The sequence below is a fragment of the Panthera tigris genome, chromosome F2, assembly GCF_018350195.1.
Source record: "Panthera tigris isolate Pti1 chromosome F2, P.tigris_Pti1_mat1.1, whole genome shotgun sequence".
NCBI classification, from domain to species: Eukaryota; Metazoa; Chordata; class Mammalia; order Carnivora; family Felidae; genus Panthera; species Panthera tigris.
The window spans coordinates 28,317,352-28,344,575 of NC_056676.1; the positions used below are offsets into that span (position 1 = coordinate 28,317,352).

General features: G+C 40.4%; 1 long non-coding RNA gene across 2 annotated transcripts in view; it reads left to right on the forward strand.

The window, feature by feature from the left end:
• The window catches only part of LOC122235152, a 117,693-nt gene extending 99,173 nt beyond the window's left edge, over window positions 1-18,520 (forward strand). For both annotated transcript variants that reach the window (XR_006213277.1, XR_006213278.1), the window contains 2 exons: window positions 16,981-17,165; window positions 18,395-18,520. This is a non-coding gene — a long non-coding RNA (uncharacterized LOC122235152). The remainder of the gene's footprint in view (window positions 1-16,980; window positions 17,166-18,394) is intronic.
• Window positions 18,521-27,224: the final 8,704 nt, after the last annotated feature.

Below are 27,224 nucleotides of genomic sequence, written 5' to 3' on the forward strand. Positions count from 1 at the left end.
GTGGATGAGATATAAAGAGATGCCAGATGCAATCTGTGGTCCCCCAGGCTTACCATAACATGTAGGGACAAGGCCCAAAATAATCAAGAACTAAATGATCAGAAAGCAGCTGAGAGTCAGATCTTAAACATGAATTAGGCACCAGTGAATGTTTACTTCTTTGTTCATATGGAATTTAACGATTCCCACTTGTATCTCTGTTGGAGGAAGTCACTGAGAGGATGTGACCACCGGTTGACCTGTGAGCTGGACCCCCAGCAATCAGAGGCTTCTTGTCCTTGGAATGTATGATCTGCCCACTGTTCTGACACTAGAAGCCATGGCAAGGATGCAGCCTTAAAAGAGTAATGGGTTATTGAGACTACCCCACCTGGACTAGATATATAACTGAATCCCACCTTAATGGGTGGGATTCAGTTATATATCCTTAAGATCCTGGTGGACAGGTACTGAGATCTATTCATCTTGTGGCCACCAGAGACAAGCTCTGTATGCAATTTCCTTTGCTTATTCAAACTGCTGTCTACTAGTCTGGGATAGCCTGACTCTTCTTCAGTCTCTTTCTGCCCTCCATGTACAGGGGCAAATTCCAGATTGTATCTGAAGAACTCTCCAGGTTTTGAACCAACACTCATCATTTGAAAACCTGCCTCTTGACAGCTAAACACCCAGTCACACTCCTTTGCAGCCCCTAAACTACTAGGTAGAATCAATACCATTACCTCTGGCTCCAGGGTTTAGAGGTCCTATGATCTCCCCAGCAGAGACCACTTAGTACTCCCGCAGGACCTGCTCATTACCATGACTGGGCACCTAAAGAACCCTAGGGCAATAAGAGAGCATAAAGGTCATGTGACCTCTGACCTGCTCCAGTCTTATGCTCACATTCCACTATGATTTGCTTCTGTGATCAAACCCAACCCAGCATACCAAATCAAAAATTAGGGCCCCGGACCATTTCCTTTGCAATACTACTTGAGTCTTCACATTAGCACCCTTCCGGGGGCCTGTTTAATCTGAGTCTAGGCTCCTGTCTTGTGTTCACCACAGGATTAGGTTTCAGCCCCAAGAAGTTGGAACCAGGAGTTGGTTTAGTTATGAATGTGCCCTTGGATCCCTTCCTGTAGAGAAGCCAGCCACAGCAAGGGGTATCCACAAACATGGGTGTGCCTGGGTGATCTTGAAGCTGACACAAAGACTTAGCATATGTCAGAGGTTCAAATTGTTGTTTGCTTCATGAAGAATGTACATGTATATCTCTTTCTGTAAATCAAGAAGTCATTAGTGTGCATTCTTACATTGCTAATGTTCAGGGATCTTTGTGCTTTCTGCAGAGACACCTGCCTAAAAAGGTCTTTGGAGGAAGAATCTATGCAACGTGCAAATACTAGAAAGTTTTAGATTTTATCCATTATTGATCATAATATCATGGAAGGAGGATTTATCCTTCAAGGCTGTAGGCAAGTCACTTAAGGACTCTTAGGTTTGGTTTCTTTAACTTTAATTGTAGTAACAATACCTGCCTGAGGTCACTATTGCCATAGGATTGTTGTAAAGTTAAAAGAATATATTACTTATATTACTTAACTTCTCTGTGCCTCAGTTTCTTTACCTAAAAAACAGGAATCATAAAAGCACCTACGTCATAAAGTTGTGTTGAAAAAATTACTTGAGGGGCACCTGGGTGGCTCAGTCGGTTAAGCATCCGACTTCGGCTCGGGTCATGATCTCGCGGTTTGTGGGTTTGAGACCTGTGTCAGGCTCTGTGCTGACAACTCAGAGCCTGGAGCCTGTTTCTGATTCTGTGTCTCCTCCTCTCTCTCTGCCCCCCCGCTCCATGCTCATGCTCTATCTCTCTCTGTCTGTCAATAATAAACATTAAAAAAATTAAAATAAATAAATAAATAAACTGCTTGAGTATATAAAATACCAAAATACTTCTAATATCCAAGGATACTTTTCCAAGAAGATATACAAATGGCCATCAAACATATGAAACTAGGTTCAACATACTAACGACCAAAGAAAATACAAACAAAAACACAATGAGACACCTCTTAGCTTCCAAAATGGTTACTGTAAAAAGGAAAAAAAAAAAAGACAACAAGTGTCGGCAGTGGACAAGGACATAGAGAAATTGGAATCCTTGTGCACTGTTGGCAGGAATGTAAAATGGTTCAGCAACTGGAGAAGATAATTTGGAGGTCTCTCAAAAAGTCAAAAACAGAATTTCTATATGACCCATCAGTCTCACTTAGGGTATATATCCAAAAGAATTGAAAACAAGATGTCCAAGAGATGGTTGCCCAACTCTGTTCACTGCAACATTATTCACAGTAGGCAAGAGGTAGAAGAACTTAATTATCCCTCGATGGGTGAGAAGATAAGGAAAATGTGGTATATATGTACAATGTGATATTATTCAGCCTTAAAAAAAAAAGGAAATCCTGTCACATGCTACAACATGGATGAACCTGGAAGACACTGTGCTAAGTGAAATAAGCCATTCCAGAAAGACAAATACTTCATTATTCCACTTATATGAAGCATCTAAAATGATCAGACAGAAAGTTGAATGTGTACCAGAGACCAGGGACAGGGGCAGGTGGGACATTTTTGTGTTGGGTGAGTGTAGAGTTTCAGTCATGCAGGACGGGAAATGGGGGCAGGTTTCTGGGCATCTCTTGCACAATGTGCATGTGGTCAACAATATTGTACTCTACTCTTGGAAATTGTTGGAAGGGTGAATTTTGTGTTATGTGGAGTTTTTGCCACTTTTTAAAAAGTTGAGAGAAGTAAACTCTGTGGCAGAAATTAACACTTGACTATACTTAAATCTCCAGAGCCTAGTCTGAGATTTGGCAAAGAGCAAAGGTTTAAAACAAATGCTTCTTGGGGGAAGAAAGCCAAATGAATGCAAGAATGACCTGAGACTAAAATTTGAAATATATTCAGCAAGTGGATATTTGCTGAGGATACTTGCCTCTCAACCTTGAGCTTGGTATCCATAGTGGTGACTGGAGGATTAATGGTCACCAGAGAATATCCTTGTGAGGGTAAAAAAAAAAAAAAAAAAAAGATCAGAAGTGGCATTTTCAGATAAAGAGCTATGTGGGAAAGGTAGAAAATTCCAGACTCACTGAATGCCCTTTTCCTCCAAGAAACTTTGTCTAAACTGTCCTACTTTCTCAGCTGTTATTGTCAGCAGTTCTTTGTTCCTCAATTCTTCATTTTTATTATCTTGGCTTTCTGAAAACTGATGTTTCCCTATACTGAGATAATTTCTCTTCCTATTACACATTTGAGTTTAATTCTTGAATTATAAAGTGATTCTGAATGTAGGTCACTTCTCTCACATACTGCAGAAGCTAGAAGGATCTTAAACAAGAGCAGTCAGAAGCTGAGTCATGCAAAGCTGGCCTCCTCGGTGCAAGAAGGTCTCCCCAGCAAGTTCACCCAGTGTCCTTGGACCAGAAGTCGGGGGAGCTGTCCTCTTCTTGGTCCAATCAAAAGGGGTAGCAAGAGACAAAACATATTTGTTCATTCAAAAGATGCGAAGCAAGCCTCAGCATCAGACACTCAAGTACTAGGATAGGCCAGAGAGACAGAAAAATCAATGATTAATCCCCGAGGGATAAGCATAGAATCCCATACAGGCTGCAAGATAACAGAAGAGTTGTCACTATCTCCACTAAGAATGGCTGAAATTGCTCAGTAAACGCTTTCCACAGAAGAACTGGTCTAGATAAGGTGACCAAGAGTTAGTCAGGCTGAAGGGGCAAGGAGTTGGGTGGGGGCCAAGGAAGGAAGCAAGAACATTAGAGGGGGAGGCAGCAGCTAGCTCATATCATTTTGCTACAGGAGAATTGCTACGTCCGGAGAAAAGAGTCCAGGTGGAAAGGCTGCAGGAGATGACAGGAGAAGGCAAGGGCTTAATGCAAAAATAAGACCAAGAAGGTGCTCGTGTGCTTTCTGATAAATTTGAAACTGCTCTTGAAGCTTATGGGAAATGAAGTGCCACAAAGAGACTGGCTCTTCAGAAAGACAACTTAGCAGCTGTGTGCAGGGTGGATTAGAGAGAAGGCGGTACAAATGTGGAGGAAGCTAGTTACATGGCTATTGTTACTCTTCAAGAGAGACGTTATTAAAGTCTGAACTGGGAGAAAGGTAGTGGGAATGAAGAAGGTAGAAAAGATTCAGAAGCCTTTTGTTAGGGAGGTGGTAAAAGGATGCATTTAAGACTATATACTCTCAAGTTAGACTTCCTGAATTTACCACTTATGTGTTTTGTGGAAATGTAACTTCATCGCTATTTTTTATAATTTCATTTAATTTTGTAATGATTATTATTCAAAGCATGAAGGGAAAAATACCTACCTATAAAATACTACCATCCCAAAATAACACACCATTAACATATCACTGAGTATTTTTTGTACCTTATATGTTTTGTTTTACAAAGTCAACAATGCTCTATGCATTTGTTCTACAACCCCCTGAAAAGCTAATCATATTTTTTTTAATATATGAAATTTACTGTCAAATTGGTTTCCATACAACACCCAGTGCTCATCCCAAAAGGTGCCCTCCTCAATACCCATCACCCACCCTGCCCTCCCTCCCACCCCCCATCAACCCTCAGTTTGTTCTCAGTTTTTAACAGTCTCTTATGCTTTGACTCTCTCCCACTCTAACCTCTTTTTTTTTTTTTCCTTCCCCTCCCCCATGGGTTTCTGTTACGTTTCTCAGGATCCACATAAGAGTGAAACCATATGGTATCTGTCTTTCTCTGTATGGCTTATTTCACTTAGCATCACACTCTCCAGTTCCATCCACGTTGCTACAAAAGGCCATATTTCATTTTTTCTCATTGCCACGTAGTATTCCATTGTGTATATAAACCACAATTTCTTTATCCATTCATCAGTTGATGGACATTTAGGCTCTTTCCATAATTTGGCTATTGTTGAGAGTGCTGCTATAAACATTGGGGTACAAGTGCCCCTATGCATCAGTACTCCTGTATCCTGAAAAGCTAATCATATTTTTTAAAGAAATTTCAGGGATGGGCCGGAAGATGGCGGCGTAGGAGGACGCGGGGCTCACAACGCGTCCTGCCGATCACTTAGATTCCACCTACACCTGCCTAAAGAACCCAGAAAACCGCCAGAGGATTAGCAGAAGGGAGTCTCCAGAGTCAAGCGCAGACGAGAGGCCCACGGAAGAGGGTAGGAAGGGCGGCGAGGCGGTGCGCGCTCCACGGACTGGCGGGAGGGAGCCGGGGCGGAGGGGCGGCTCGCCGGCCAAGCAGAGCCCCCGAGTCGGGCTGGCAAAAGCGGAGGGGCCGGCCGGACTGTGTTCCCACAGCAAGCGCGACTTAGCGTCTGGGAGGTCATAAGTTAACAGCTCTGCTCGGAAAGCGGGAAGGCTGGAGGACAAAGGGAGGGAGAGCTGCTGAGCCCCCGGACGGCAGAGCTCAGCTTGGCGGGGAACAAAGGCGCCAGCGCCATCTCCCCCGCCCATCCCCCAGCCAAAATCCCAAAGGGAACCAGTTCCTGCCAGGGAACTTGCTCGCTCCGCGCAAACACCCAACTCTGTGCTTCTGCGGAGCCAAACCTCTGGCAGCGGATCTGACTCCCTCCCGCTGCCACAGGGCCCCTCCTGGAGTGGATCACCTAAGGAGAAGCGAGCTAAGCCTGCCCCTCCAACCCCCGTGCACCTTGCCTACCCACCCGAGCTAATACGCCAGATCCCCAGCAACACAAGCCTGGCAGTGTGCAAGTAGCCCAGGCGGGACACGCCACCCCACAGTGAATCCAGCCCCTAGGAGAGGGGAAGAGAAGGCACACACCAGTCTGACTGTGGCCCCAGCAGTGGGCTGGGGGCAGACATCGGGTCAGACTGCGGCCCCGCCCACTAACTCCAGTTATACACCACAGCACAGGGGAAGTGCACTGCAGGTCCTCACCACGCCAGGGACTCTCCAAAATGACCAAACGGAAGAATTCCCCTCAGAAGAATCTCCAGGAAATAACAACAGCTAATGAACTGATCAAAAAGGATTTAAATAATATAACAGAAAGTGAATTTAGAATAATAGTCATAAAATTAATCGCTGGGCTTGAAAACAGTATACAGGACAGCAGAGAATCTCTTGCCACAAAGATCGAGGGACTAAGGAACAGTCACGAGGAGTTGAAAAACGCTTTAAACGAAATGCAAAACAAAATGGAATCCACGATGGCTCAGCTTGAAGAGGCAGAGGAGAGAATAGGTGAACTAGAAGATAAAGTTATGGAGAAAGAGGAAGCTGAAAGAAAGAGAGATAAAAAAATCCAGGAGTATGAGGGGAAAATTAGAGAACTAAGTGATACACCAAAAAAAAATAATATACGCATAATTGGTATCCCAGAGGAGGAAGAGAGAGGGAAAGGTGCTGAAGGGGTACTTGAACAAATTATAGCTGAGAACTTCCCTGAACTGGGGAAGGAAAAAGGCATTGAAATCCAAAAGGCACAGAGAACTCCCTTCAGACGTAACTTGAATCGATCTTCTGCACGACATATCATAGTGAAACTGGCAAAATACAAGGATAAAGAGAAAATTCTGAAAGCAGCAAGGGATAAACGTGCCCTCACTTATAAAGGGAGACCTATAAGACTCGTGACTGATCTCTCCTTTGAAACTTGGCAGGCCAGAAAGGCTTGGCACGATATCTACAGTGTGCTAAACAGAAAAAATATGCAGCCGAGAATCCTTTATCCAGCAAGTCTGTCATTTAGAATAGAAGGAGAGATAAAGGTCTTCCCAAACAAACAAAAACTGAAGGAATTTGTCACCACGAAACCAGCCCTACAAGAGATCCTAAGGGGGATCCTGTGAGACAAAGTACCAGAGACATCACTACAAGCATAAAACATACAGACATCACAATGACTCTAAACCCATATCTTTCTATAATAACACTGAATGTAAATGGATTAAATGCGCCAACTAAAAGACATAGGGTATCAGAATGGATAAAAAAACAAGACCCATCTATTTGCTGTCTACAAGAGACTCATTTTAGATCTGAGGACACCTTTAGATTGAGAGTGAGGGGATGGAGAACTATTTATCATGCTCCTGGAAGCCAAAAGAAAGCTGGAGTAGCCATACTTATATCAGACAAACTAGACTTTAAATTAAAGGCTGTAACAAGAGATGAAGAAGGGCATTATATAATAATCACAGGGTCTATCCACCAGGAAGAGCTAACTATTATAAATGTCTATGCGCCAAATACCCGAGCCCCTAGATATATAAAACAATTACTCATAAACATAAGCAACCTTATTGATAAGAATGTGGTCATTGCAGGGGACTTTAACACCCCACTTACAGAAATGGATAGATCATCTAGACACACAGTCAATAAAGAAACAAGGGCCCTGAATGATACATTGGATCAGATGGACTTGACAGATATATTTAGAACTCTGCATCCCAAAGCAACAGAATATACTTTCTTCTCGAGTGCACATGGAACATTCTCCAAGATAGATCATATACTGGGTCACAAAACAGCCCTTCATAAGTTTACAAGAATTGAAATTATACCATGCATACTTTCAGACCACAATGCTATGAAGCTTGAAATCAACCACAGGAAAAAGTCTGGAAAACCTCCAAAAGCATGGAGGTTAAAGAACACCCTACTAACGAATGAGTGGGTCAACCAGGCAATTAGAGAAGAAATTAAAATATACATGGAAACAAACGAAAATGAAAATACAACAATCCAAACGCTTTGGGATGCAGCGAAGGCAGTCCTGAGAGGAAAATACATTGCAATCCAGGCCTATCTCAAGAAACAAGAAAAATCCCAAATACAAAACCTAACAGCACACCTAAAGGAAATAGAAGCAGAACAGCAAAGGCAGCCTAAACCCAGCAGAAGAAGAGAAATAATAAAGATCAGAGCAGAAATAAACAATATAGAATCTAAAAAAACTGTAGAGCAGATCAACGAAACCAAGAGTTGGTTTTTTGAAAAAATAAACAAAATTGACAAACCTCTAGCCAGGCTTCTCAAAAAGAAAAGGGAGATGACCCAAATAGATAAAATCATGAATGAAAATGGAATGATTACAAACAATCCCTCAGAGATACAAACAATTATCAGGGAATACTATGAAAAATTATATGCCAGCAAATTGGACAACCTGGAAGAAATGGACAAATTTCTAAACACCCACACTCTTCCAAAACTCAATCAGGAGGAAATAGAAAGCTTGAACAGACCCATAACCAGCGAAGAAATTGAATCGGTTATCAAAAATCTCCCAACAAATAAGAGTCCAGGACCAGATGGCTTCCCAGGGGAGTTCTACCAGACATTTAAAGCAGAGATAATACCTATCCTTCTCAAGCTATTCCAAGAAATAGAAAGGGAAGGAAAACTTCCAGACTCATTCTATGAAGCCAGTATTACTTTGATTCCTAAACCAGACAGAGACCCAGTAAAAAAAGAGAACTACAGGCCAATATCCCTGATGAATATGGATGCAAAAATTCTTAATAAGATACTAGCAAATCGAATTCAACAGCATATAAAAAGAATTATTCACCATGATCAAGTGGGATTCATTCCTGGGATGCAGGGCTGGTTCAACATTTGCAAATCGATCAACGTGATACATCACATTAACAAAAAAAAAGAGAAGAACCATATGATCCTGTCAATTGATGCAGAAAAGGCCTTTGACAAAATCCAGCACCCTTTCTTAATAAAAACCCTTGAGAAAGTCGGGATAGAAGGAACATACTTAAAGATCATAAAGGCCATTTATGAAAAGCCCACAGCTAACATCATCCTCAACGGGGAAAAACTGAGAGCTTTTTCCCTGAGATCAGGAACACGACAGGGATGCCCACTGTCACCGCTGTTGTTTAATATAGTGCTGGAAGTTCTAGCATCAGCAATCAGACAACAAAAGGAAATCAAAGGCATCAAAATTGGCAAAGACGAAGTCAAGCTTTCGCTTTTTGCAGATGACATGATATTATACATGGAAAATCCGATAGACTCCACCAAAAGTCTGCTAGAACTGATACATGAATTCAGCAAAGTTGCAGGATACAAAATCAATGTGCAGAAATCAGTTGCATTCTTATACACTAACAATGAAGCAACAGAAAGACAAATGAAGAAACTGATCCCATTCACAATTGCACCAAGAAGCATAAAATACCTAGGAATAAATCTAACCAAAGATGTAAAAGATCTGTATGCTGAAAACTATAGAAAGCTTATGCAGGTAATTGAAGAAGATATAAAGAAATGGAAAGACATTCCCTGCTCATGGATTGGAAGAATAAATATTGTCAAAATGTCGATACTACCCAAAGCTATCTACACATTCAATGCAATCCCAATCAAAATTGCACCAGCGTTCTTCTCGAAACTAGAACAAGCAATCCTAAAATTCATATGGAACCACAAAAGGCCCCGAATAGCCAAAGTAATTTTGAAGAAGAAGACCAAAGCAGGAGGCATCACAATCCCAGACTTTAGCCTCTACTACAAAGCTGTCATCATCAAGTCAGCATGGTATTGGCATAAAAACAGACACATAGACCAATGGAATAGAATAGAAACCCCAGAACTAGACCCACAAACGTATGGCCAACTCATCTTTGACAAAGCAGGAAAGAACATCCAATGGAAAAAAGACAGTCTCTTTAACAAATGGTGCTGGGAGAACTGGACAGCAACATGCAGAAGGTTGAAACTAGACCACTTTCTCACACCATTCACAAAAATAAACTCAAAATGGATAAAGGACCTGAACGTGAGACAGGAAACCATCAAAACCTTAGAGGAGAAAGCAGGAAAAGACCTCTCTGACCTCAGCCGTAGCAATCTCTTACTCGGCACATCCCCAAAGGCAAGGGAATTAAAAGCAAAAGTGAATTACTGGGACCTTATGAAGATAAAAAGCTTCTGCACAGCAAAGGAAACAACCAACAAAACTAAAAGGCAACCAACGGAATGGGAAAAGATATTTGCAAATGACACATCGGACAAAGGGCTAGTATCCAAAATCTATAAAGAGCTCATCAAACTCCACACCCGAAAAACAAATAACCCAGTGAAGAAATGGGCAGAAAACATGAATAGACACTTCTCTAAAGAAGACATCCGGATGGCCAACAGGCACATGAAAAGATGTTCAACGTCGCTCCTTATCAGGGAAATACAAATCAAAACCACACTCAGATATCACCTCAAGCCAGTCAGAGTGGCCAAAATGAAGAAATCAGGAGACTACAGATGCTGGAGAGGATGTGGAGAAACAGGAACCCTCTTGCACTGTTGGTGGGAATGCAAATTGGTGCAGCCGCTCTGGAAAGCAGTGTGGAGGTTCCTCAGAAAATTAAAAATAGACCTACCCTATGACCCAGCAATAGCACTGCTAGGAATTTATCCAAGGGATACAGGAGTACTGATGCATAGGGGCACCTGTACCCCAATGTTTATAGCGGCACTCTCAACAATAGCCAAATTATGGAAAGAGCCTAAATGTCCATCAACTGATGAATGGATAAAGAAATTGTGGTTTATATACACAATGGAATACTACGTGGCAATGAGAAAAAATGAAATATGGCCTTTTGTAGCAACATGGATGGAACTGGAGAGTGTGATGCTAAGTGAAATAAGCCATACAGAGAAAGACAGATACCATATGGTTTCACTCTTATGTGGATCCTGAGAAACATAACAGAAGCCCATGGGGGAGGGGAAGGAAAAAAAAAAAAAAAAAAAAGAGGTTAGAGTGGGAGAGAGCCAAAGCATAAGAGACTGTTAAAAACTGAGAACAAATTGAGGGTTGATGGGGGGTGGGAGGGAGGGCAGGGTGGGAGGGAGGGCAGGGTGGGTGATGGGTATTGAGGAGGGCACCTTTTGGGATGAGCACTGGGTGTTGTATGGAAACCAATTTGACAGTAAATTTCATATATTAAAAAATAAAAAAAAATAAAAAAAAAAATAAAAAAAAAATAAAATAAAAAATAAAAAATAAAAAAAAATAAAGAAATTTCAAAACTACAACTAATTTAATTAAAACTTAAACAAGCACCACTTATGACTGACAATTGTTTTGTTATATGGGTTCAAGTTTCTTTTTTTATAGAACAAAACAGCAAATACATTCAAAGCCCCACTTGCTTGGTGATCCTAAGCACCACACCTCTTTGTAGGCATCCACTATCATAAATTTAGTATATATAGTTCCATGTTTCATACACCTAGAAACATGTATTTTAGCTGTGAATAATATATAACAAAGCTCAGTATGTGTGTCTTTAATTTTATAAAAGTGTGAACTATGAGAACACAGCATAGCTTCATAGCTAATGCTTGGACTCCAAAGTCAGACTGCCATTCAACTGAGGAAATATTAAAAGTGATGTATAGGAAAAAAAAGTCACAAAATACTTAAACGTCAAACTCAATAGGGCCTGGCTGTGAGTTAAAGAACTGGAGAAGTGAAAAATGTGGGGAACGAGAGATACCTGGTCTACATGCTTGGAACATGGATGACTTATGTGGTTGTAACATTGTCAAATGAGGTAAAACACTTATAGGAAAACAGTTAGCTTTAGAGAGCAGAATACTGAATTTGGCAGTAATTATTACATGACAGTCATCCAAGAGGCGTGCTGGTTACATTGGCCGATAGGAAACTAGATACTCAAGTCTGAGAGTCTTTAGAACCTTTAGGCCCAAGAAATCAATTTGCAAGTTGTCAGTAGGTAAAGCAGTTAAGTCTCTAGGACTAGAGGCGATCACCCAAGAGAGTGCACTGATGGACAGAAGAAACTTCCCCAGATCTAAGGAGAAAAGTGGAAGAAGGAAAACTAGAAGGTGAAGGAAGATACAAGGAAGGTAAATGGCAGCATCAGCTGGGACAGAATGTCCAGAAAAACATCCCTTGGATTTCACAATTTGGAAACTGAAGGTAATTTACAGAGTAAATTTTGAGCCTAGCTGCTAGAATAGAAGCCAGATTGTGACGAGTTACTAAGTGAATGAGATGGAATTGGGACACTGGGTGTAGGCAATCTAATTGAGAAAATAATATCTAACAGCCACTCAACGATTATGAAGAGACAAACTCAACAGTCCAACATTAAGGTTCAAACTCCTAGTCCATGAACTTAGCTTGGTTCACTAGCCTCAGTGCCTCACGGAGTCTTGCACGGACTTTGTGAACTTATTCCCATAGATGACCTCAAGTTCTCACAAATTTGTCATCTTCTGACCACTAAGCACAGAGTGGTTGCCAGGGAGCTTGGAAACTAAGCTCCCCCAACCTTACAACCAAGGAGGCTGAGCACCCCCAACAGGCTTAGTGCTGCTTCCAGTCCTGTGACCATCCTGTTTGTTCTAAATGGATGACTGTTTCCACTAGAGGGTCTGCTAGGATGGTTATAGCTTCATGCTGACTCTAGCAACTGGGCCCCTTCCACGCTCCTACCGTGGAGCCTTTCCCAAGAGCCAGACGCAATCTTGTTTCCCTATGGTTTCTGCCTGACAGTCTTATGTTAGTAAGTTTCCCAGTCAGGACTTAATGCTCACCAGGCTTCCCAGGGCTTGCCTCTAATCCCTTGAATGATTCTTATAGGAGGTGAGACCATAAAATGTACCTTCTGACCTCTGTAATCTGAAAAGCTGCTTGGATCTGTTTTCTGCCTACATCCCATCTTCCTATCGCTATATTTCTTTATTTCTACCTTCTGATCTTTCTGCGACCCTCTGCTTGCTCTGACAAAGCTTGTGAAAATGGAGATCTTCTGTGCTCTGGGTCACACCCATGGCACAGCCACTGAGTTCTGATTGTTCAGGTATTCTCTTAATTAGTGAAGGTGTTTTTTTCTTTTCTTTTTTTTTTACTGACCACCAAGTCCCAAAGACTATGTATGATTCTATTGGTATGGCCACTATCAATTATTTCAAAAGGTAATTAACAAATTAAGATGTATATTGACACACACTATATGTTTGTGTCGTGCTGCCTAATATGAGAGTTACAGAGCCAAGAGAAAAAAGACTTGAAAACATAATGACAAAAAATTGTAAGTTTTTGTAACAATAGCCAAAGGCTCACCTGAGTCACATATTTCCCAACGAGGGATACAAACTATAATAAAAATTCTTGGCTGTAAACAACTTTAAAGTATGCAAGAGAATTTTAGATCATTTTATTTGAGCTTCACAATGAGAATGCCAGATGGAAATCAGGAATTACCATCAAGGGAATTTTTACAAATGAGGAAATTTCAGTGTACATAGTTCAACTCAACTGCAAAACTGCACTTGAACCTTTATGTTGTTTCTAAACCCCGAATGTGATTCCAGTCTGGATGAAGTCCAGGCTGCTAACCTGACGTAAAGGCCCTGTACATTTGTTGGCTGCCCCCGAATTCTGCAGCCATGCCCGCTGACTTTTTCAAACCTTTGTAAACATTATTCTTTATTTCTGCAATGCCCTTCCCTCCTTCCTCCCCAATTAAATGCAATAAATATTAACCTCTCTGTCTTTTTCGTCAAAATCTGTTACACCCTTTTCTGCGCTTAGGCAGCATTTTTGTGATATCTTCATTAAACTATTATGGTTTTGTTGTTTTGTTTTTTCTTTGGTCCTTTTGCTTTTTTTGTGTTTTGTTTTTTGGTTTGTTTGTTTTGCTTTGCTTTGTTTTTGCTTTTTCAAACGTACAATTGTCACATGTGACCTTTTTCTCCTCAAAGGAACTTAGTATAAGACCTGGCGAAGAAATGAGCTCAGGGCAATATTTGTTGAATGAACTAACGTTTAAAGACAAGTCATGAGTGGAAGTTTGTTCAACTCCTGGATATTTTCTGGAAAAGTCTTGTACTTCAAAATCAGTCTTCATTCTGTAGAGCTTGGGCCCAGTACCTACAGTGAATGAAGAGTTAGGGGCAACGGCGAAATCCTTTATGAGCACTTGTGCCTGAGACTCTGAGGAAAGAGGGTGGATCATAGAAAATATACCTACGCTTGGTGATATTTCATGCTCCTTTTCCTTTCCAGCTGTTTCGAACGCAACAGCCCTCCACATGACATTGGGAGCCTGGGTTAGATGGTGGAGCTACAAGTAGGAAGGAGCCTGCATTCCTGAATCATTACTTGCAGAAACACCCAACCAGAAACATCTCCATTACACCATTGTGTGATCAAGAAATGTTATTGAGTTTGGTCACTAAAACTCTGGGGGTTATCTGTCATCGCTACTAAATTACTGTAACTTAGCACAATAACCTAATACTACTTAGATACATTAAAAATACATGCACAAAACAAGGCACATTTTATAAAACACACACAAACAAAAAAAGTCGATGTGTACTAACTAGAATGGTTGCCCAGGAGAAAAGATGGGAAAATGAAATTAGACCTGGAGTGGCAGAGACCAGCAGCGATGAGGCACCCTCTGAAGCACCAGTTGGGGAGTGTAGCTCTGGTCCTGAGGTCCAAAGAAAGGGTAAATACTGTAATTGTGCAAGAAAACTGAAGGAATTTGAAACTTGTTTGATCAAGCAGTGGAGGTAAAGGAGGCAGCCCTGTAGTTTACATTAGGTGGGGTGAGATGGCTCCATTGCTGAAATGCCTTCTCTCAGATCGCATAATGGTGAGGAACTGTGGTACTCTCTGGAACTGGGCTGAGCTGGGTGGTAAAGAGCCAGAGGCCCAGATCGCAGCTAGGAACACGAGTGAAGCAGGTGATGACTCTGAGATGCCGGGAAGCTAGGTCTTAATAACTGTCATAAATTTCTGGTGCGTTTTGGGGAAATTCACTGTATGATCAATACTTTGGTTTTCTAAGCTATAACGTAAGTGGAATCTACTTTATCTATTCTAGTAGAGTGCATGACACAGCATAAATGAATTTAAAGTATTTCTGTTCAGGTATGGGCACCTCATACTGATGGCGAGGCGTGTATATCTGTATTTGAGGACAGAAAGCAGCCTACAAGTCCACATGGATAAGAGTGCTTAGCAGCTGCAAGAATCTGGCCACCTACTGATTTAATGATCTCACCCATGCAATATCTGTTTCTGGAAAGCAAATCTAATGTCCCTTTGCAGAGCTAAACCTAGTGAGGAAGCCTCAAGTAAGTGCAGTGTAAATAGTTCGTGATGTTTCTTCTGTAAATTACCTAGAAGACATGGTGTCCAGGTGATCACAAGATATAAGAGATTCAAGAACACTCAGGGAATGAAAGCAAGCCCAAAACCGACATTTTCAGAACAAGAAGAACTGGCCTGGAGAATGTTCCATTAATAGACTCCCTTTCTGTGGCCAGTTACCTAAGTGGGTAATATCTCTAATTCATGGCTTCTAAATATGGGGTCCTTGGATCCCTAAAATCCATGAAATGGTAAGCAAAATTGTGTGTATATGTATTTATGTGCATTTTCTTGGGGATAAAATGACTCTCCTCAGATTTTCAAAAATAATTACTAAATTCAAAAAGGCCTCGAATAATGGGGTTTGGTTTCTAGCTAGCAATTTACACGTGTACTTAGTATGCCAAACACCGAATGGGAAAAACAAGTCGTCTTGAATCAAGGGCAATACCGGGCAGGAAAAGATGTCAAGGTCAGTCTGGAAGAGTAATTAAGTTAACCTCTGAGTGGCATTTATCATCCTGGATTTGTCTACAAGACTACTTTTCTGTTTAAGGAATATATTGCTGCTCTGACCCTCCTTTGGCCTTTTTGGAGAAAAACATTCTTTTAAAACTGGAATCACTGCATTGAATACTAAGTCCATCCTTCTGTCCTTCAAAAACTTGTTACCAAAATCTGTATCTATGAACCTAGTTAAGCAGCCCCTTTGGGAATGATGGTCACATTCCATGTCGAATTTTTGGACTGGTGATCAGTTTACTCATTTCTGCCTTAAATCATTTAGTCACTCAGGAACAAGTTGAGATTGGGATTTAGGCGAGGGTCAGGAGTAAGGGCAGGGTTACTAGATGATATTAAAATTTAAGAAAAGTGATAAACCTCAGAAAGATGGATTATGTTAAAGGATGGGGTAAGTCTTGGGCGCCTGGGTGGCTCAGCCAGTTGAGTGTCTGATTCTTGATTTTGGTTCAGGTCATGATCCCAGGGTCATGAGATAAAGCCCATGTCAGGCCCCACACTGAGTGTGGACCATGCTTAAGGTTTTCTCTCTCTCTCTCTCTCTCTCTCTCCCCACCTTTTGCCCCCTCTCTTACTCACTCTGTCTCTCTCGCTCTCTCTCTAAAAATTAAAAAATGGGGGGCGCCTGGGTGGCTCAGTCGGTTAAGCAGCTGACTTCAGCTCAGGTCATGATCTCGCGGTTCGGGAGTTCAAGCCCCGCGTCGGGCTCTGTGCTTTCAGCTCAGAGCCTGGAGCCTGTTTCAGATTTTCTGTCTCCCTCTCTCTCTGCCCCTCCCCCACTTGTGCTCTGTCTCTCTCTGTCTCTCAAAAATAAATAAAAACTTCAAAAAAATTTTTTAAAAATGGGGTAAATTTCAGAGTTAGGTGAAACTCAGATGTGTGTCATTGGGGATGTGTGTGCCTGTTGCAATAAACTACTTTCTAATATACAAAAATGGAAATTTATTGGGTAATTAAGTCAAGAAAGAAGATAGGATTGCCCAAATGTCTTGGATATTAAATCGTCATCCCCATTAAATTGATAGATGCCCCATTTGAGGCAGAAGAGGTAGGCAACACTAATACAAAAAAGCTAAAAGACATTAAAAAACTGGCCTTATTTTGAGAAGTATATTACAACTGAAGGATAGGATAAATGTGGAGAAGACCAGGCTTTTAGAAAGAGGATTTATCACAAAGTCTTTAATATTCTGAAGATCTTTATCTTGATGGTGATGGCAGTGAAAATTACCACAAAGTGTTCCCCGTCTTCCACCTCTAGAGTCTGCAGCCCTTTGGAAACCAAAGTGGGCGATATGGAGGTGATATGGACCAAAGTGGGTGATATGGACCTCTAGTCCTCCTGGATACCCAAAGAGACTTGGCAGCATCAGAGATCCTGTGGCATGTGACCTTTCTCTCAGCCCCACAGCTGCCTTCAGGAGCATCTCAACTGACAGGAGACAGGTGCCCTGCATAATCTGTTATGTATTTAATAAATAATATGTATTTATTAAAATATAAATTTAATAAATTCTAAAAGCACCTGAATCTACCTGAATTAGGCAGTTGTGCTCACTGGAGCTAAAAGAACCAGGCCCACAATAGGAATATGAGTGTAGAGTGGAATTGTGTCATGACCAAAGCACTATCTCCTTGGAGGGGAGAGCAGCAAAGTCTCATGGAGCAACAGCAGCTGTTTTGGGCCAAGGCAGGCAGGAGGAGAAACAAACACCTGATAGGGAGTGTGAAGCAATATGGAGGGTGACCATTAGGTATTTGTACGCTATATTTCTGTTCCATTTATTCAACAAATACATAATATATGGATTTATAGACAAATACCATATTCTAAGTCTGGGGATACATTGATAAACAAAATAGGCAAAATCCCTGCTCTCACAGAACTCTCGGTTGTCTTAACAGCAGTGGCAGGTACTTTCAAGAGCTACCTAGAGAAAGAAATGGCTCCTTAAGTGTTATGATGTTCAAAGATGACACACACTTCTGCAAGGCAAGAAATTGCCTGAACATTTTTCATGGATGATGCTCCCCTATGAGCCAATTAGTGAATGCTGAGTATCTTCCATTTGCCCCTCTAGATCCACACTCCACACTTCTCTATCTTGTTGTCTCCTGTGAGAGTTTAACTTCTGTAGGCTCAGTCAATGGGTGCATGTGCCTAATGGCTTCCAGTTGGCTTTAGCTGATGGGAAACCAGATTGGAGAGAAGAAGGGTGGCATCAGGATGTAATTCCCCTGACTCCTCCCTTTAAAATTTACCTCAAGCCAGTGGTGCTCCTTAAAGGGTGGTAGGGAGGGGGGGATAGAGGGAGCACTCTGTTTCTCTCAAGGAGTCTGGTCTCCATGACTCTGTCCTCCCAGGTCCCAGTAACCACACCTCTTCTTGCCCCTTCAGGCCTAAAGGTTGAAGCAGAGGCTCTAATCCTGACCAGTGGTTTCTAGACTACCCCGTGTGGTTCTCCTACCAGCCCTTGCCTGCTTTGTAAATACAGTAAAACCTTGAATTGTAACTTGTCCTTCGAGTGTTCCTCAAGACAAGCAAACGTTTCTAATAAATCTTGAACAAGCGATGTCTTGCAATATAAGTAGTATGTTACGCCAAATGTCGCATGATCACAACTAAGCCAATACTTCTCTCCTCTCTCTCTCTCTCTCTCTCTCTCTCTCTGCAGGATTTTGGATGATCGTCTCCCATGCTCAGATGTTCGGCCTCAGGCCTCAGCGTTTGACAGAAATCAGTGATTTTTCAGAGCACTGGAAGGTGCCCACAACGGACACTAGTGTATTTTTTGTCACTTCAAAACACCCATGGACGGTCCTCTGCTTTTCCATACAAGAGTAAGCTCAGGAATGCTTTGCTTCATTCTAGGTCAGGCTGCCTGCAGATAGAGACCCTTTCCTCTGCTGCCTTATTGCCAGTTACATTAAATACAGTAGATGACAAGAGTTTATTAATACTGTGCTGTAGTCAACATCTGTGCAAGTGCATACAATGACCTTCATGCAGAAAAAGATTCCATTGAGCCTATAGATAGCAGTGATTCCCTTAGTGATAGTGCAAGTCATCCTACACAATAAGCCTCCTGTCTCTTGTCTCCCTCACACCAGCCACGAAGGTTTTCAAAGGTAATTGCAGGTTAACTTGTTTATTTTTTTTATTTTGGATTGTCTTTATTATTTGGTGTTGTATTACACTATTTTTTAATGTTTATTTATTTTTGAGAGAGAGAGCACAAATTGAGAAGGGGCAGAGAGAGAGAGACACACACAGAATCCAAAGCAGGCTCCAGGCTCTGTGCTGACAGCAGAGAGCTAGACGTGGGGCTCGGACTCGTGAACTGTGAGGTCATGACCTGAGCCGAAGTCAGACACTTTACCAATGGAGCCACCCAGGTGCCCCTTATAATACAGTACTGTAATCATTTCTATATAAATACCTTTGGGTTATAGAACAAATCATCTGAGTTTCCATTATTTCTTGTGCAGAAATTCGTTTTGATACACAAGGGAGTGTGAAGCATGTTTCTGAAACGAATTATCCTCACAAACCAAGGTTTTACTGTAGTTCCTGTGTGTAGTAGCCTGAATAATGGCTACCCAAAGACATCCCTGAAACCAGTAAATGTTATCTTATAAGGAAAAAGTGCCTGCAAATGTGATTGAGTGAAGGATCTTGAGATGGAAGGATGGTCCTGGATTATCCAGGTGGGCCTGAATATCATTACATGTGTCCTTCTGACAGACAGAAGAAGAGGAAGCAATGTGACCACTGAGGCAGAGACAGCAGCGATACACCCGTAAGCCAAGGAATGGCAGCGGCCATCTCGGAGAAGACAACCGATTCTTCCTCAGAGCCTACGGAGAGAAAGTAGGCCTGCCAAAAACCCTGATTTCAGTCCGGAGATACTGATTTGGACTTCTGACCTTGAAAACTATGAGAATAAATTCTTCTTATGAGGCACCAAGGTTGGCTAGTTTGTTTCCTTGGTCATTGCAATATAATACACTTTGCTAATAAATTCTCCTAAATGTTTCTGATTATTCTATTGAGGTATTATCCTGTTAATATTCAGTATAGAGCTCTTACCATGATGGTTTGTAGAAAAACAAAGTCCCTGATATTACATACAAAATTGTGGGCATACCTAGAAAAATCTTTTGCTAAAAAGAGGCTCTCTAATTTTCATCAGACTCTCAGAACAATAAGTGTCTCAATAGGTTAAAAATCAAATTACTGAGCCAAACGATAGCAGTTAGCCACTGTACCACTGAAAAAGAACCAGATACCTTGATTCCATAGGGTATGTTGATAAGACACAGCCCACAGGGCCAGCCTTGAAGAACAAGTTGGCTTTTTAATGACATTTATCATCTTGGATTTTATGCAAAGCCACTCTTGTGTTTCAGAATTCTTTATTACTCTGACCTTCATAAGATGTTGTCCTGTTTCAAGGAAACAATCTCTTATACTCTAGAAAATACTTTGTTTAAAGTTCAAGCTGTGTCTTTCCTGCAAAATTTGAGCCAAACCTACTGTATCTAAGCAGGCCAGAAGGGGCAGCTCAGTTACACACAGTCACACACTCACCTTTAAAACATTTGGGGTATCTTTTCTAGAAGTGTTCATGCATTTATCTGTTTATTCTTGTAGTTCGAGAAATGGAAGCAAAGACAAATAGGATACAGTTTTTGTCAGTTACTCAATTTAATAAGTGGGCTCTAAAGCAGTGGTCCAAAGCAAGCAATAATAAGGGCGCCTGAATGGCTCAGTCGGTTAAGCATCCGACTTCGGCCCAGATCATGATCTTATGGTCCATGAGTTTGAGCCCTGTGTTGGGCTGTGTTGACAGCCCTGAGCCTGGAGCCTGCTTCAGATTCTGTGTCTCCCTCTCTCTCTGCCCACTTGTGCTTGTCTCTATCTCTCAAGAATAACTCAATGTTAAAAAAAATTTTAAAGCAGTAATATTTATTATGAGATCAAGAAGTGGGGACATTGCCAAAGAGAGACGCCAAAAGCAGGATCTCAGAGCATAAGAGTTTGCAGGTTGCAGGAACACATCAGGTCAGCTGCAAGAGAAATATCCCATACTTAAGCTGTCACCTTTGGGTTGTTTTTGACCAACTCATTTAAATCTGTATTGTTGGGGTATTTTTTTTTAAGTTTTAGGTCATGAAATCACTAGTGGGAAATGTATGAATATATGATATATAATGTGTCTACCCATTTACATATCGATGGACATTGGGGTTGTTTCCACTTTCTGTCTATTACAAATAAAGCTGTTCTAAAGAGTCACGTACAAGTCTTTGAATGAGTATATGAATTTCTCTTGGGTAAATACATAGGAGTGGAATAGATATTAGTCTTATTATTATTGAGCAGCTAAGTGTTCTTTGCATGTTCTATATATGTGTGTGTTCTATATATGCTTTGCAAAGATTTGCTTCTTTATTTTCTTAACAGAGTATTTTGAAAAGAAAAGGTTTTAAATGTTGATTAAATCGTGTGTGTTTGTGTGTGTGTGTGTGTGTGTGTGTGTGTGTGTGTATTTGGTAGAAGTTAGTAAGAAAAAGACAGGATAGACAATATCTTCATCAATTCAGGAGAGAAGGTCAAAATAACGGTAGCTATAGGGGCACCTGAGTAAGCAACCGACTTCAGCTCAGGTCCTGATCTCATGTCCGTGAGTGCAAGCCCCACATGAGTCTCGCTGCAGTCAGCCTGTCAAGTGCAGAGCCAGCTTCAGATCCTCTGCCCTCCTCTCTCTCTGTGCCTCTCCCACTTACATGCTCTCTCTCTCAAAAAGTAAATAAAAAACATAAAAATAAATGTTTATAAAAAAGTAAACGTAGTTGTGTATGGTGGCATGAAGATATAGGAGAAATTAAAATACCACAAGTGCAACTTAAATTGTTTCTGTGTAATAGGATATGAAATTATGCCGCTGTAAGGAATGGAGATGGACGCGAGGCAAAATTACAGATATCATAAGAATAATAATAACTGGCATTTTGATATATTTACATATATATGTGTGTGTGTGTGTGTGTGTGTGTGTGTATGTGTGTGTATATATATACTTAATACTCCCTTGATTACAGAATGATGAACTGAGCAATTTAAATGGTTGCTATAAAAAGGGAGTTCTTACAATTTTTTTAATTAAAAAAAATTTTTTTTGAGAGGGGTGCCTGGGTGGCTCCATCGGTTAAGCATCTGACCTTGACTCTCAGGTCATGATCTCAGGGTTCACAAGTTAGAGCCCTGCATCTGGTTCTGTGATGACAGCTCAAGCTTGGAGCCTGCTTCAGATTCTGTGTCTCCCTCTCTCTCTGCCCCCTCCCTCCACTTACATACTGCCTCTCTTTCTCTCAAAAATAAATAAACATTAAAAAATATTTTTTAATTTTTTTTGAGAGAGAGTGCACATGTGAGTGGGGGAGGGGCAGAGGGAGAGAGAGAGAGAGAGAGAGAGAGAGAGAGAGGGAGGATCTTAAGCTGGCTCTACATTCAGCCTGTGGATTGACATGGGGCTCAATCCCATGATGATGAGATCATGACCTGAGCAGAAATCAAGAGTCAGATGCTTAGCACTCCTAATTTTTTTTTTTTTAAATCAGTATCTAAGGGGCACCTGAGTGGCTCAGTTGGTTGAGTGTCCAACTGTTGATTTAGGCTCAGGTCATGATCTCATGGTTTGTGGAATCCAGCCCCACATCGGGCTCTGTGATGACAGCCTTGGTTTGAATTCTCTGTCTCCCTCTCTGCCCTTCCCCTGCTTGTGTACACACTGTCTTTTTCTCTCTCAAAAGTAAATAAACATTTAAACATAAATAAATAAATCCATTTCTATGAATGAAAACTTCCCAATCAAAATTCCAAAAAGACCTTTTTTTTTTAATAGAAACTGAGGAAATGATCCTTAAATTTATATAAAATTGCAAAGGACTGGAAAATCAAAAACAACCTTAAAAAATAATTCAGTGGAATTATACTGTTCGATTCTAAGACAGAGATGTAAACTTACAGTAATCAAGTCAATGTTGTATTTGACTATAAAGACAGACAAATATATCAATGGAACAGACTAGGGTGTCAAGAAATAGACTAATACATAGACAGCTAATTGGTTTTGATAGCACAATTCAATGGTACTGGAACAATTGGATAAACAAATAAAAAGAGAAGTGAATTTCTACCACTATTTCATATAATAAAATTAATAATGCAATAATTTGAGACAGAGTATAGCTACAAATGGAAAATTTTAATCTATAAAGCTTTTAGAACTATGTTGTCCAATACGATAGCTACTAACCACGTATGGCCATGCAAAATTTAATTTAAATTGATTAAAATTTAAGTTAAAATTTGATTTCCCATTCACACTAGTTATATTGCAAATGCTGCACCACCAATATAGATAGCTAAAGGCTACGATATTGGATAGGACAGGGGCGCCTGGGTGGCTCAGTCAGTTAAGCGTCTGACTTCAGCTCAGGTCACGATCTCGCGGTCCGCAAGTTCGAGCCCCGCGTCGGGCTCTGGGCTGATGGCTCAGAGCCTGGAGCCTGCTTCCGATTCTGTGTCTCCCTCTCTTTCTGCCCCTCCCCCGTTCATGCTCTGTCTCTCTCTGTCTCAAAAATAAATAAACGTTAAAAAAAATTAAAAAAAAAAGAAATTCTATTGGAAAGTGCTATTCTAGAAGACAACATGAGAGAATATCTTCACAAGTTGAAAGACAGCAAATATTTCTTAAGTCGGACACAGAAATCAGCAACAAAACTTAAAAATCAATAAATTGGATTTCCTCAAAACTAAAATATCTGCTCATCAAAAAACCCTGTCAAGAAAAATGAATAGATGAAGCACAGACTGGAAGAAAATATTTACAGCACAGGTATCTGAAGAAGGGCTCTGTCTGCAGAATACATAAAGAACTCCTATGATGTTATAAAAAATGGCAAACAAGCCAATAAAAATTGAGGAAAGACTTGAACAGCTAGAAAATAAAGGAAAATATACAAATGACCGATAAGGACACACACAAAAAAGTGCTCAACATTATCAGTCATCAGGAAAATGCAAATGAAAACCACAAAGACATCACTGGACATCACTCCTGTGGCTGAATTGAAAAAGAATGACACATCTCTTACTGATGAGGATCTGAAGCATTCAGAACTCTTAAAGGTTACTGTTGAAAGTCTGAAATGGTACAGTCATTTTGGAAAACTTCCAAAAATTATTTTGGCAGTGTCTTATGAAGTCAAACATATACATTTATGGTATAAAATTGTGATAGCCTGGCAACGTCACTTGGATGAAAGAAAAACAAAATCACATTGCCACACGGGCGTTGGCACATAAATACTCCTCAGCAACTTGATTAATGTTAGTCCCAAATTGGAAATGACCCAAAGAACAAATAATCAAATTTTGGTATATCCAGAAAATGAAGTACTATTCAGCAGTCAAGTAGGACAACCTACTTACACACAGAAGAACACGGATTAATCTCAAATTTTTTTTGCTGAGATAAAGAAGCTGTATCTAAAGAATAAACTTGGTACGATTTCATTTACATGAAGTTCTAGAAGAGGCAAAACTAATCTATGCCTCTAGAAGAAGGAAACTTACTGGAAAGAGGGAATTTTATGGAACAATGGAAATGTTCTATATTTTGTTTGAGATGATGTGTTCATAAACAGATGCATTTGTCAAAAACCACTGAACTACATTTAACATATTTGCATGTCACTGTAAAGTTATCTCGATTTTTTTTTAAGTAGGGATACTACTGGAAGGATAAAAAGAGTCCATGTGTGTAAAGGGGTATTCTAGATGCCACTTTCCTCTCAATGTTTGCAATGACTGCAACTGTAGATGTGCCCCCTGCCCACCCACACCGATTTGGTGTCTCATAAGACATTCATTCTGTAATGTTCCATTATCAAGTTTCAGAGCGGAAATAGAGACCTTGCCTCCTATGGTCTCCAAAGCCTCAACTAGCAGAGTCCAGCCTGTTCTTCATGCTTCTGCCTTTGGTTTATTGAACATAACTCATCACAGAGTCTAATAAACTCAATATGTCATAGACAACTAGAGTTTTTCTCATTCTGCCAGTACAAGTCACCTATTACTTATCTCAGAGATCAAAAGTCTACTGTTCCATTCCAAGCTCGTAAACCTGAGCCCAGATCTCTGCAGACATCTTAAAGCCTGCTGTCCACAGATTTTTTTCCTCTTATATTCTATACACTAACAATAAATAAATAATAACACTCCAATATCCACTTTGCATTTGCTTTTATTATTGCAGTTAGACACATCTTTTGGTTTTCAAGTGACCTGAATATGCTGAAACATATACTGACATCAAGCATGTTGCCATGGGAACTGAATGCAGTTACACATTGAGATTTACAGGCAGGTAATTTAAGAAGTCCTGGAGCAAAGTATGAGTGTTTCATAGTGTCCTAAAACCCTCATACCAGGTCATATGAAAATTACATAAAGCACCAAGTCTTGAAGTAAGGGGTGACCATTATATAGTGAACAGTAACTGAAAGAATAAAGCATTTCCCCCTAAACATCAGGTTATTAAAATATGCATTATTATATTCATTTGATGAGAAAAATCAAGTCTAGATTCTCTCTGTGCTTACTCACTATGTCAAAAAACATGATGGTTTGAAAATCATTGAGTATGTGCTTTATTAACAATATTATTTGTCCTCAAAAATGGATTAATCGTAAATATATAAAGACAGAACCATAAACTTAGAATTAAAGGAATCCTTAAAAGTAATTCACAGATTAGGGTTCAGTGACCCGATGCCCTGACTCCAGAGAAGGGTCCGATCCTGTATAACATTGACAGCCCCAGTTTGGAAACTACTGATACCGTTACTCTTCCTAAACAACAAAAATACATCCATGCCAAATCATGAATAAGTGGTTTTCTGACCTCTTTATAAACACATCCAGTCGCATGATGCTCATAGCCTCACAAACTTAATAGTTGTAAAATATAATTCTTGCAAGAGACCTACATACTGGGAGGTTTGATCTTCAATCACTATCTCTTCTGCAGATCAGCAAAACTGAGGGAAAAGTGAATTTTATCTTCTTTACCTTCCTACCTACTTACTAGCATGGCCATTTTCCTAATGTTAGTTTAAAACACTCAGGTTGTCAAAATCAAAATTCTTAGGGCGCCTGCGTGGCTCAGTTGGTTAAACTTCCGCCTCAGTTTTGGCTCAGGTCATGATCTCACGGTTTGTGGGATCGAGCATAGCGTTGGGCTCCACTCTGACAGCATAGAGCCTGCTTGGGATTCTCTTTCTCCCTCTCTCTCTCTCTGTCCTTCTCTCTCTCTCTCTCTCTCTCTCTTTCTCTTTCTCTCTCTCTCAAACTAAATAAATAAATTTTTTTTAAAAAATCAAAATTCTTAATAATGACAAATTCTTTATACTCTGTAAAATGTTTCCTATAAATTGTCTGATTTTGGGGGAAAAAAGTGTTTGATTGCAAAATGTCCCTGATTCTACAAAAAATTTAATACTTTCTACAAGTAAACTGATAATTAAATGATACACTAGAAAGAACACAAGATTTTAAGATTTCAAGTCAGAAGAACTCATCTTGAGTCTTGAGCTTGCTACATACCAACTGTGTGATATTGGCCAAGACTTTTAATTTCTCTATATCAAAATTTCTCTCTTTGGAAAGTGGTGACGATAATCATGCTTAGCTCCCAAGGTTAATTATTAGATTCCAAATGATAATGCACATAAAAGTTTTTAAGATCATAAAATAATAGACAATTATAATATTTGATATTTTGAAGCTGAAAATTATTACTTGTTTCCACCATTTCTTCCCTGACAATGGGGAGTAAGCTTAGATAACATAATTGTAATATGGGATTATAAAGATAAAGATCACAATTCAATGATGAAGGAAGCTTGCACAGTTAACACAGCTCAAGTAATAATAACGTTTATCATTTGTTGAATGCCAATCAAATGCCAAGAAGTCTACATTCTATCATTCAATCCTACTAACAACACCATGAGATAGATTTTAGCTCCGTTCTGGAGATATTACAATTGGGTATTGTGAGCATATTGTTTTTATCCACCAGCATCACATCCTTGAGGGAACCACTCATCCCCATTCCATGATGTCCTGGAGAAGTCTTCCATTGCAGCTTCCTGGCTTCCCATGGCTTTAGGAGTGGAAATATGCAAAATGAGACCAATAAGTCATCTCTGTGGATAGCTATACGAACTTTGGGAGGAAATCGCCCTGAGTTGCTAAAGGATTAGAGTCCGAAGGTTTGATCTGGTGGTCACCTTGCCTACTGTGTGCCACAAACCTCCATGCAGAATAAAGTTGAGCAGAGACAAGCAGGTGAAGCCCTCGTAGCATCTTTATAACCTGATTTAACCAAATGGAATCTGGATGGACCTTTCTCTCAGACCCAAGTTATAGTA